The sequence below is a fragment of the Sebastes umbrosus genome, chromosome 8 (assembly GCF_015220745.1).
Source record: "Sebastes umbrosus isolate fSebUmb1 chromosome 8, fSebUmb1.pri, whole genome shotgun sequence".
In the NCBI taxonomy this organism is placed as follows: domain Eukaryota; kingdom Metazoa; phylum Chordata; class Actinopteri; order Perciformes; family Sebastidae; genus Sebastes; species Sebastes umbrosus.
Window position 1 is genome coordinate 32,450,465 of NC_051276.1, and position 13,290 is coordinate 32,463,754.

The following is a 13,290-nucleotide window of genomic DNA, read 5'->3' on the forward strand; positions in this document are numbered from 1 at the left end:
AATGTGATGAATTGAACATTACAGATTGTTAGATTATTAAATCTAACGTGCCGCTCTGGACAAAGGCTTTTAGGTCTTGTTAAAACCTAAATTAAAGGCAAAACAAGGTGTACTCTTAATCAAGATAAGACATGTTGTTCAGGTCAGTATTCTTTCATGATTGTGTTTATCACTGTTATACACCTTATATCTGTTCAATTTGGGATATGTCTCCTTCATTTTTGCTTTGACATTTTCAAACCATTTTTATACAAATGTCATTAAAAGCTTTACTTTTTAAAGAGTGGAATAAACTTTACAAGTCCAAGGCAAATTTTCCTATGGGGATAATAAAGTAAATCGTATCGTATCGTACCGTACCGTACCGTACCGTACCGTACCGTACCATACCGTACCGTACCGTACCGTACCGTACCGTATTGTATCGTCCCGTATTGTACCGTACCGTACCGTAACGTACCGTATTGTATCGTCCCGTACCGTACCGTACCGTAACAGTCCCGTATCGTAACGTATCGTAACGTACCGTACCGTACCGTATCGTATCGTATCGTATCGTATCGTATCGTATCGTACCATATATACTGTATATATTAGGGCTGTCAATCACATTTAATCGCAAATTAATTACACATTTTTATGCTGTTCAAAATGTACCTTAAAGGGAGATTTGTTACGTTAGGTTACGAAACGTTACAATACGTTACGATACAATACGTTACGATACGATATGTTATGATACGATACGTTCCGATACGTTACGTTACAATACGTTACGATACGATACGTTACAATACGTTACGTTACGGTACGGTACGGTATGGTATGATACGATACGATACGATACGATACAGGACGGAATGGTAAGGTACGGTACGATACGGTACGATACGGTACGATACGGTACGATAAAGCTTTTAATAACGTATCGTATCGTATCATATCGTATCGTATCGTATCGTATCGTATCGTATCGTACCATATATTTATAAACGATATAAATAAACAGGCTTTCCAACCATGTAAAATACAATGCCAATTAGCATTGTAACAACAGAGAAATAATCCACCAAACACAAATTTCTAAGCTTTTTTTTCCGAGTTTATATATATATCAGGTATGAAGGTGTTTGTGTATATGCACATATTTGCTTAATTGTGTTGTGATCATGTAAAGCACTTTGAAATGCTTTTGTATGAAAAGGTATACAAATAAAATCTGAATTGAATATGTAGAATAACCATCATCAATACATAATTTTATTTTATTTTCCCCATTAAAGATAACCTGGTTGGGTTGACAGGTCTAATAATGAGTGGCAGCCCTGGATTAGATAATTCGGTCTGGGATCAAACAGTGACCTCATATCGTATTGTATCGTATCGTATTGTATCGTATCGTATCGTATCGTATCATATCGTATTGTATCGTATCTTATCGTATCGTATCGTATTGTATCGTAGGCTATTGCATCGTATCGTATCATAGCACATTGGTTTTTGCACCTTATTGATACCATTTGTTGTTTATATTTTGTTTATTTGCACTGTATCTATTTGCACTCTTTCCCACTTTGTACTGCAACTGCTGCACTAACCAATATCCCCCGGGATAAATAAAGTTTATGGTGTTTGTTGTGTGCAACCTACTTGGAGCAGTGTTGGAGCAGCATATAGGCCTATAGACAGATATGTCTTGTGTTTATGTCATATATGTATGTATGAAGGTGTTTGTGTATATGCACATTTCTGCCTAATTGTGTTGTGATCATGTAAAGCCATTTGAAATGCTTTTGCATGAAATGGTATACCAAATAAAATCTGAATTAAATATGTAGAATAACCAGCATCAATACATTATTTATTTTATTTGTCCCATTAAAGATAATCTGAGTTGACAGGTTTGATAACCCACCCTGGATTAGATAACCCGGTCTGGGACCAACCAGTGACGTCAGGATGACGTGGTGCTCCTATCCGGCCCAGCCCATCGCTGCACCGCCGCTGTGTCTCTGTCTGTCTCTGTCCTCCTGCAGTGAGTCCTCACACAGAGACAACAACACTACCACCTCACATCCAGAGGACTAGCAGAGCTACAGCCAGGTTTATATCTACTGCTGCGGATGCTTTATATCGACATTACACCTACTGGCGACCAACTGCGGCAAGGTGAGTGTGCTGAATGTGGATGATAGAGGTTTAATGGAGGAAGAAGGAGATTCAGCATCGCGTCGGAGGCTGAAAAAATGATGAAGACGTCGACTATTAACAGATATCTCCTGCTCCTAACTGTCATGTCATCTTTAAATGTTTTTAAATGTGTTTTAAATGAAAGGTGGTGCTAGCTGTGGGTGTGTGTTTTTAACGCAGTGGCACAAAGGCAGCGGTTGGTTAACGGGTCATCACATCATCCGTGTTTCATCGGTTATATGCGGCTAAAAGGCGGTGGATGCTGGAGGAAAATACACAATATGTCAATAACAAGTAGTTAATTCGTTTATGGTGAACTAGACTGGTTCAATGATGCCACACTAGAGGCCTGCATCTTAATGTTATCACCATATTGACCCGATATCACCAGAAACAACAGCGATACACAACTAACGGTTAATATGACAGAATGATGCAGTACGACTTCCGCTTGAATTTAGCAAAATAAAAGCATGGGTGGCCAAGTTGAGGGTTGAAAACGATATATATATTTTTTATAAATATATACTATTACTACAACTACTACTGCTACTAATAATAATAACAATACATTTATGAAATATTTAAGATTTTTTAACAAAGCTTAAGTGTTAAAGAAATTAAAAAGGTGTGATGCGCAAGTGCTACTACTACTACTACTACTACTACTAATAATAATAATAATAATAGATTTATGAAATATTTTTTGTTTTTTAACAAAGCTTAAGTGTTTAAGAAATTAAAAAAGTGAGATGCACAAGCACGACTACTACTACTACTACTACTCATGATAATAATAATAATACATTTATGAAATATTTAAGAATTTTTAACAAAGCATAAATGTCAAAGAAATCCAAAAAGTGAGATGCACAAGCACTACTACTACTACTACTACTACTACTGAAGATACTAATAATAATACATTTATGAAATATTTAAGATTTTTTAACAAAGCATAATTGTAAAAGAAATTTAAAAAGTGAGATGCACTACTACTACTACTATTACTACTACTACTAATAATAATAATAACAATAAATTTATGAAATATTTAAGATTTTTTAACAAAGCTTAAGTGTTAAAGACATTAAAAAAGTGAGCTGCACAAGCACTACTACTACTAATAATAATATTAATAATAATAATAATAATAGATTTATGGAATATTTAAAAAAAAAAAAAATTTAACAGCACAAGTGTTAAAGAAATTAAAAAAGTGAGATGCACAAGCACTACTACTACTACTACTACTACTACTACTACTAATAATAATAATAATACATTTATGAAATATTTAAGATTTTTTAACAAAGCATAAGTGTAAAAGAAATTTTAAAAGTGAGATACATTTTATTTACAAAGAGTGAGATGCTAATAAAATAAGGCATTCAGAAATAATTTAAATCAAGGATAATAGGAGTCATAAAAGGGAGGCCTCAAGTTTCAAATTTCTTTATTTATCAGATGCACAATAATTACAACAAAGCAGTTGGCAGTGAAAATCTTTGATGTCAGGTTCCCTTCAGCAATGCTCATTAAATATGTATATTTAAAAGGAAAATTAACCAAGTAAAAGCAAAATGAGAATCGAAGATGTATACAGTATATTCTATAGTGCAAGTTAAAATGTAGGGCTTAAATATAAACATAAATAAATAAAAACAAGTCATGTAAAGTTTTGATACACAATATTTCAAATGGATAAACTGAATGTAAACAGGAATGTAGAATGCACATGCACAATAAGAAATTATAAATATACATACACAGAGGTGTAAAAAGAGTATATAGAGCTAAGGTGACTGTACTGGTTAAGCTACAACATCAATGGAAGGCAATTACATATATATTATGTAATACAAAATTTTAAATATGAATTTACTTATTATTAAGACCCTCCGGAAATACAATATAGTTCATAGTGTATATAGAGATTCACTCTGTAAAGCCAGAGATATGAGTTTGTTTGACTATTTTGAAGTGATTGTTGTCGGCCATACATGTAACCTACTACCTATTGAAAGCCTTTTTATCTGGCGCACGCTCCTAAGCTTTTATTTTGGAGGCAGACTGGCTGTACTACCTGGTGTATTCTGGGTAATGTATGCAGGATGGTGTTTTGAGGTGCATTACATGCAATATGGTGGGGATGCAGACTAGTCTACTGGCATAAAACAGCAATAATTAGCCTATGTTGTGTCATGTCTACAGCATTATCCTGTAAGGTTTTCTACTTAGATGAATTAATATGAAATATATCCTTCCTTCCTGTAAATCATCATAGTCGTCATGTAATGTTCCTGTAGGGACTTACAGTACTCAGTAGGGATCTCTTAGTAACATATTTTATATATAGTGATGTATTTATAGGGGCTTGGTTGTTTCCTGATATTTCTACTGTATCTTTAACATAATTATGAGATGACTGCAGCAGTTATTTATTTCTGTGTTGCTCAGTTTGACATTAGACAATAAGAATGCACTCTGGTACAATGTGTACGTTCATTAGGTGGTTTACCTGTTAGATAATCTCAGGAGGAAAGACTTCAGTGCATGGTTGTCCTCCTGTTATGTAATCTGTTTTTTCTTTTACCTTGCCTTCTGGTCTCTGAGCTTGAGTCAGATTTGTTTACAGACTGAAACAGCTTGGCAGCATTTTAGCAACGTACTTACTTCTGCAGTATAATTATCATCCAGGTCTTAAATGGATGGGTGGCTGTTCTTATGGGGAAAGTGTACTAAAGAAGACGCTTTTTGTTATTTGCTTTCAGGGCTGAACGATTTTGAAAACAATATCTGATTACGATTATTTTGACTTTGAATTTTTGTTGGGATCTGTACCAAACAAAGTCTGTAGACTATGATGTGTAGGCCAGGACATAACTGTAGCACCATAATATTTACATTTTTGATTAATTGTGCAGCCCTGTTAACTTCACTATTAATGCAGTACCAGTTGCAAGTAAAAGTTCTTGGTAGTACTTGCAGCAGCAGCAGTAGTTTTACATATGGATATTTATTGGAGAAAGCACTGGGCCACTGATGAAGTTCAGAATAATCTTGAAAATTAGTTGTTTTTCTCTCATTATCCACCTATCGGTTCAGCTAAGTACTTGGTTGAACGACAGTATAAATACACTGATATAATTCTACTGCAAAAACATTTATGATGAAGATTTCCTGCAGAGACAAACTCTGAAAAATGCCTGAAAAATGTAGACGAATATCACTGTCTCTGTTTTAAGTCGGCAAAAACCTTTTGCACAAAAAACATCCCTTCAGAAATTAATTGAACTCACAGATTAAAGACAGAAAGAGATCAAGAGAGAGATTTGAAGATCAGCAGGCTTAGAGCGACGTTTGAGGTCACAATATCACCCCAAATCAACACCAGCCACCCAAACTGAGTCACTGCTTGTAAGAGTATGACATCACTCTGGGATTTAAATCTATAACTTGATGACAATGACGTTATCAGATCAGTTTCTTTCTTAAAAGCGTAACTTTGATATTTTTCAACCTGGACCCTATTTTTCCAATGTTTTTGTGTCAAAGTGACTAATGGGAACAACAATGTCTGAAATTGATCCAGTATTGAGGGAGAACGCTGTAATTGGGAGCCATGAAACGAGCTGCGAGGGCAATTGAGCAGCGTCAGTGTAACGTTACGTTCACTAACGTCTTCTTTGGAATGTAACCAAAAAATGTATTTATCAATAATTTGATTTACATGATCAGTTTGTGCAAAATAATGAAAATGCATTTCACAAATTCCCACATCTCAAGTTGACATCTTCAAATTAGGGTAAACGTCCATATATTAAGCCCACCAAATCAAAACTTTTCAGACATTTTTTGATATATACTTCCCCAATTTAAGTGAGAACATTTGAGTTAAAATGAAAGTCTAATCTATCAGTTCAAGTGTCAATAATTCATTTATACCAATTTCTAATGTTTTTATTGTTTAATTTATCAAAATGTATCAAAAGTCTGGCATGGGCTTAATGGGTACTTAATGTACCTTTTATCCCCATGGGTGTTTTAAACAAGTCCACTTCATGATTTGTTGGAAAATATATATATATATTTAAAAAAATCTTAACAATACAAACTTGTTCTATACAAATTTGTAATCTCTTAGCTCTCACTAGCTATTTCCATTTTCTCTCCACTCCTATCCTATAGCCTGTAAATGGCATTTTAAACAGGCGTGACCGGTCTTTTTTCTGTTGTCAACGCAGAAAAAAGCTAACATGTCTTCTTTGGAATGTAGCCACCAAACTTCTTTATTATTAATTTGATTTATCGGATCAGTTTGTGTAAAATAATGAAAATGCATTTCACAAATTCCCAGAGCTCAAGTTGTCATCTTCAAGTGACTTGTGTTGTCCAACTGTCCAAAACCCAGTGAATGTTTGCATTTTGCTTGATAAATAGCTTCAACATTACAGCTGTAGATTGACAAAAAAGAAGCTCTATTTATTGTCATTTACAGCAGTAGTGTTTTGTGTTCTCTGATGAGACCGATGTTGGCTCTATCTGCGTCACCAGTCAGTGTGAGAAGTGACCTGTGGGCGTTGAGCTAATCATCACGGCATTACAAGATTAAAGCCTCAATGTCGTGGTCACGTTTTTAAATCACAGCTGATTCAGTGTGTCAGGCGGTGGCGGCGGCGTCCGGGTGCCGTTCTCAGTGTTCAGCTGCTCTTCCTGATCTTGGAATGTGTGTCTGTGAATGTGTTATGCAACCGAGGGCTGGAGGAGGCCGGATGTGCATACTTTCTCTGTCTGTGTGTGTTTACATGTGTGTGTGTGTGTGCTGTGATTTAATTGATGGTATGCAGACATCATGCAGCTCCTATTGTGTGTTATTATCTCGTTTCCCTGAATAGACGTTTTCCAACTCTCTTGTTATCTGCAGCTGCAGTCGGTGAAAAGAAAGCGCAACCTAAATGCTTTGCTTGGCTTGTTTTGAAGGTTGTTCAGTGTTGAAGGGTTACATTTCATAATTATTTTGAGAACTTTTCAAGGCATGCCAACATCCAGAAATCCTTTTTTCTCTAAACCCTCTATTATTGAGGTACAGTAAGCCACACTATTTGTGCTTGTGTAACTCAGAGCTTGGACCATCCTATTCCCACTGATGCCATTAATGCTATAAATATCTGCAACCATGACATTTAAAAAAAGTTTCTTTCTAAATTGTGTCCACCAAATAATATTTATTTGCAGGTTAAAATATTTATTTAGGGGCCGTACACATGTCACGTCTAAAAACACATGGAAGATGTCAAAAATACAGTATAGCTGGAAATGATGCTTACTAATGTACAGAAATAATAATCCAATCCTGCATAACACATACTTTTACTTTTGATTCTGCACACGTTTAGTAAATAAAACTTCTGCTCATTTATTTATAGTTGTACTTCGAATGGAGTCAAAGTGAAAGGACATTTATTGGCAAACATTCTGCTTGATGAAAACATAACTACTTTTGATATTTGAGTACATTTTGCTGCCGATACTTGTACTTTTATTTGCAATGGCTTTGTGATTCTGAGTCAAAGTGCACAGACATGACCATAATTTGTGTGTCTGAAAGGAAAATATGTGCACGGTGGATGTGCAGCTTCTCTCTTTGAGACTTTTGAGTCACACACACACAGCTTTGGCCCTCTGGCTTGTTGGTAGTTCTGTTTCTTTCATGGCTCTCGGCCTGCAACGCTTCACTGATTTAAAGGCACCCAGAGAGAGCTGTGTGTGTATAGCTGTGTGTACTGTACAGTGTATGTGTTTATTGCTGAAGCTGATGGATGTTCCTGTTCTGTATTTTGTGCTCATTTGTCTGACTGTGAAAGAGCACTGAGAGCTGCCGGGACACTATCAATATACCGTGGACATTTTCACTGTGCTGGAATTGAACAACAGTCTGGTAATTACATGATGACTGACTGGTAGTTCAGCTGCTGAATCAGGGGAGAAATATGGAGAGAGAAAGAGAGAGGCGATAACTTTCTCCCATAAATGCACTGAAGTTCTGAACTAATTTCAATATTTTGATTATAGTTGAAAGTCATAAAAATATAAATCCTTCAAGCCTCAAGTAGCACTGAATGCATCACTGGTTCCTCATTATTTGGCTCCAAAGACTCTGCTTCTCTGCTGGCTTTGCAGTTTGATGGAGAGATTAACACGCTGTCTTAGAGGCCTAAAGGCAAGACTCACCTTCAACTCAACTCAAGACTTGAGAGTTGATTAATCGATGTGTTTACTGCTGCTTTTTATATAATTGGTTTGACAAATTTGAAGATGTCATCTTGTATGATGGGCATTTTCAATATGTTCTGATATTTTGTAGCTTTAATGACTCATCTATTGATTGGAAAAAATAGTCAACAGATTAATAAATAATGAAAATCACTATTAGTTGCAGCTCTGATAGCATTCCATTTAGGTACGCTGGTCCCAGGGCCTTTGTATTGTGCGTATTGGCTAAATGGAACGGAGCCACCATTAGTGTTACTACTTTGGGCCTTTACACACCGGGGGCGTTGCTTTCGTGCAATTAATTCACACATCATCAATATATATTTTCGAACGGACAAAATATAACAAGAAGGCTCCATAGTCCAGAACCAAGATGGCAAACTTCAGCCCATACCAAATCCACTCCTTCTGTTCTTACCTTTCACAATAAAAGCCCTAGACATATAACTGTTTACCAGAGGCAAACTCACTCAGAGGATTTTGCTAAAAGGAAACTAAAATATCTTACAGTAATTTAGGCTGTACAAAAGTTTACCTCAGACAGACTACCAGACGCTGCTCTGGGTCAACAGGCCTCCTCTACCTTCAGGAATCTATTCAAACCTTTTATTGAAAAAGTGTTGCAACCGTCACAAATTCACATCGCTGTCAATATGAATAGTTTTGATGCAAAATATTTGCAAGTGAGTATTTGCGCATTTTTCGTCTTATTAATTTGTTATGCCCTGGTGTGTAAAGGCCTGAAGACCTGTGCTTTTCCTAATATGACAAATGACAATATTTATTAATGAAGTTTTTGTTATTACACATACAGAATAAAGTGTTTTGGCTCATGTAACAGTGAACCACAGTTTATTTCATTGAACATAAGTTGGATTACTTTACTTATCGATGTCACAATACTGATTCATGCCTTACCCACCACCTCCACTATTTCCTATACTTAAATAGATTTCACTCGTTAAAATCAATTAATTATGGCCAACATACTACAGCTAAATAGAAATGTTAATGTGCATGTGGTACAGAGTCAAGACAAGCTAGCTGAAATACAAAGCAAGAGGATGATGTGTTCAGGCAGAACAGCATATAGGACTCTTATATTGCATACATTACACATAAGACAGGCAGAAAAGGACTTATTATTTTACTATAAGTTGATAATCACCCACCTGAAATCATTTGTGGGTTAAAACAAAGCCTGTGACTAGAAGGTTGTTGGGTCAACACTCTCCTCCGCTTCCTGTGTAAACAGCATTTAGTTGCCCTTGAGCAAGGCATTCAGCTTCTAGTTGTGGTTCTGTTAGGATTCCTCCTGCTGTTGAAGTACTAAGAACATGATCTCTGTTTGAAGTAGACATGAGCTGGTACATACAGAAGGGTATTTCCTACAAGCTAACTCTCACAGGGATTTGGGTTGTGAAATGTGCTGTGGCCACCTCCACTAAAGTGCTGTGGGATTGTGAGGCAATCTAGCTGTAACCATCTGCAGTCCATCTTGGTTGGACATATTTGTGTGTGCAGCAGCAGCAGCATGGGAGGAGAGAGATGGAAGGAGGGAGGAAGATGATTAGAGAGGCAGAAGTGGGCTAAAGGAAAGACGTATCACACTGCAGTGCTCACAGTGGCTGGAAGAAAAGCAGAGAGGGATTTAGTGAAGCTGCGAGGGGGGAGGGGGGTGGGTGGTGGGGGGGGGGTTGGAGAGAAGAGAGGGGAAAGCATGATGGATCGAAAGAGGGCTGGGAAGAGAGTGAGAGGTGCTTGGAAATGGACCAGGAGAGGAGTGAGAAGGGCAGGAGTCAGCAGAGAGAGAGAGAGAGAGGCGTGATGGCTGGAAGAAGAGAGCTGCAGCTTTAGAAACAAGATCTGTGCCTCATAATGTTTTGTATTAACGTAGCTTCTGTATTTGTATATACTTAAACCTAGATGTACAGCAGTTAGACTTTAATTAATCCTTACGTTTGACCCATCCTAATGAGTAGGATTGTCCATTCCGAGTATATATATATATATATATATATATATATATATGTATATAATTTTTTTTTTTATTATTAATTAGCCGAACAACAGGAAATCACACTGAATTAATTTAAGGATGAAAAATTATGATTGAAACCAGATCATATTTTTTTAATTCAAATTCAAACTCTTTTGGTTCTTAAAATGACATTTGATTTGCAACATGGTTTACAGGAACAACATCATATCTGTACCATGTAGACAATTATTAATAATCAGTTCCTCGTAACTGCAAAATACAAAAGCTAGCATGATGTCTTGCAAAAATTAAGCTAATCTATTAGGATTGTACCAAATAGTTTGAACTTTCGAAGCTTCATTCGTAACTTTGATATTCAAATTCTAAATCAACATTCGAATGCTATGCAGGGTTTTTTTTGCATTTCATTTCAGTTTTAACGCAGTATTTCTGCACAGTGTCAGATAAAGATCATTCTACACTAATATTAGTGGTATTATACTATTTGTTGAACTAGATTCCAGTGGTGGCTGCGTAGGATTATTTCCGACTTGAGTGATCTTAACATTTCCAATAACTCCAGAGTGTTGTAAAGTCCAAAACAGAGCTGCAACGATTAATCGATTATTTGTCAACTATTAAATTGATCGCCAACTATTCTGATAATCGATTACTTGGTTTGAGTAATTTTTTAAGAAAAAAAAGTCTAAATTCTCTGATTCCAGCTTCTTAAATGTGAATATTTTCTGGTTTCTTTACTCCTCTATGTCAGTAAACTGAATATCTTTGAGTTGTTGACAAAACAAGACATTTGAGGACGTCATCTTGGCCTTTGGGAAACACAGATTGGCATTTTTCACCAAACAACTTTTTACTCTAATTGAGAAAATAATCAATAACCGACAGATTAATCGACAAGGAAAATAATAGTTAGTTGCAGCCCGAGTCTAAACGTAAAGATGTATTGTTAAAAGACAGATGTAATCATTTCCAAAATTCACAACGTGTTTTTATCTAACAAAATGTTCTGCTTCAATCCATATTTGTTGGCATTTAGCCTTTCAAAAACAACATTTTCACTGCGGCTGTGATCAAAAAACAGTTTTCTCTCCCGCTTGCTGCACACAAAGGGAGGCACTCACCTGTATTAACGGGGCGGTCTAGCAGCAATCTAACAGCACCAAACATTACATTTATATAACCACAACAACAAAAAATGTCCCCCTTTTTTTTTTTTTAAGGGTGTTGACGTCATAAAATATAACAATAGTAATTCAAACTTCATTTTTGAACCTCAGCTTGAAATATTCAAAAAATGCCTTTCGGTACAGTCCTATAATGTGATTTACATTTTAAGCAAACAGCTACTGCCAGCCACGTTCCCCCAACCCCGCTGTGACTGGATGTGAGCGAACACTAATACCTGTTAGTGGTGGCAGCACGCCGGTCCGCTGTTACGCAAGTGTCTATAAGCTCTTCAAGTTCAAACAGAGAACCGGGTGAGGAGGGGGAAACTGTCACTAAGCCTTTGAGGAAGCTGCGATCAAGGCCATGTGTTCATCTTTAGCTGGCTGCGAACACACCGGTAGTTCAAGGATTTGTGACTTTGCTTCAGCTCAGTTTGCTCCAGAAGAAAAACGCCCACATCTCGTTTTGTGCCATTAAGGAGCAGCATCGGTGCACTTTGAATCTCATGATGTGAAATGCACCAAAGAGGTCAGCAGAGGACTGCGATCGATGGTGTAATTCCACTAATGACTCATCATCAATGTGGTCATTTTACTGATGTTGATATAGCACTTTTAAAGAAACCGTTTCAATAAACTGAATCCTTTCCAGCTCCAGCAATCATGTCTCGTGGCAGGCCCAGATTTTTGACCTGTGTAGGAGGCAAAAGGGATGGGAGCGTTTTCCTAAAAGGATCAATAAGGCTTCACATTTCGCTGTATCAACGAGTACGAGACCGATCAGTTCACACCAGCATATTCAGTACCACCTGTGTTGCTATAAGGCTTTTAGTTCAGCACAAAATAATCACAGTAAATAAAGTAGTATAGAGAGCCATATTTAAAACATGTCTGATGCTACTAATCTCTTTTTGTGCATGCTAGCAGCTAGCTTTAGGGGTGGCAACGTTGGTCTGTCTGTAGTTCAGTCCAGAGAGAAATAACTCAAGAGCGATGTGATGGATAACCATGAAATTTGGACAATTCATCATAATGACTTTGGTGCAGGAATTTAAGTAGTTGATACCAATGCCAGTGAAATTCCACTATTCTCGATACCCAACTCGAAACTAAAACAAAACAATAAATCCCATGTACTTCAACATACACTCCTTTATTATTGTTTGCATTCTGTTTTTTTATTAATACCTGATGATCCGCCTCGCTAAAAACAACATTTTACAAGATTACATTAACACACAACCTTTGCCTAATACTCATTTTTACTGAACAGAGCTTGAACACATCATAATGTATATATGCATCATAACGTATAATGTAACAGCTAACATTAACTAGCTCTCCTCCAGCCAATTTCAATACGGATTTAATTTTGTTTTCGTTCACATTGTAGCATTGTCAGGGAAATTTTCTATTGTCTCAGGGACAACGGGACGCCTTTAGTCTCGACCCCTGATCCCCAGTACTTGCGGTACTGTAGAAAAATGAGTAGGCTACCGTCATGTTTTCAGAATTTTAGCATAGAGATCCCTATTTTGGTGATCCCCTGACTTTGGTGGGTCCAAAAAACAACAGGAGACCACTGTTCATGTCCCGTGGGAAACCAAAGGTCAACAATGCTTTATTTGTCACGTAACTTCTCTACTCAAGTAACGC

At 36.7% G+C, this 13,290-nt stretch overlaps 1 protein-coding gene across 5 annotated transcripts in view; it reads left to right on the forward strand.

Annotated features, from left to right (window-relative positions):
* Positions 1-1,963: 1,963 nt before the first annotated feature.
* rusc2 (RUN and SH3 domain containing 2) overlaps positions 1,964-13,290 on the forward strand; it is a 44,226-nt gene continuing 32,899 nt past the window's right edge. For 2 of the 5 annotated variants that reach the window (XM_037777341.1, XM_037777342.1), the window contains exon 1: positions 1,965-2,169. The gene's annotated coding sequence lies outside the window, so the exon portion shown is untranslated. Of the gene's footprint in view, positions 2,170-13,290 lie in introns of all 5 variants that reach the window. The other 3 variants (XM_037777344.1, XM_037777345.1, XM_037777343.1) reach the window with 2 other exon arrangements.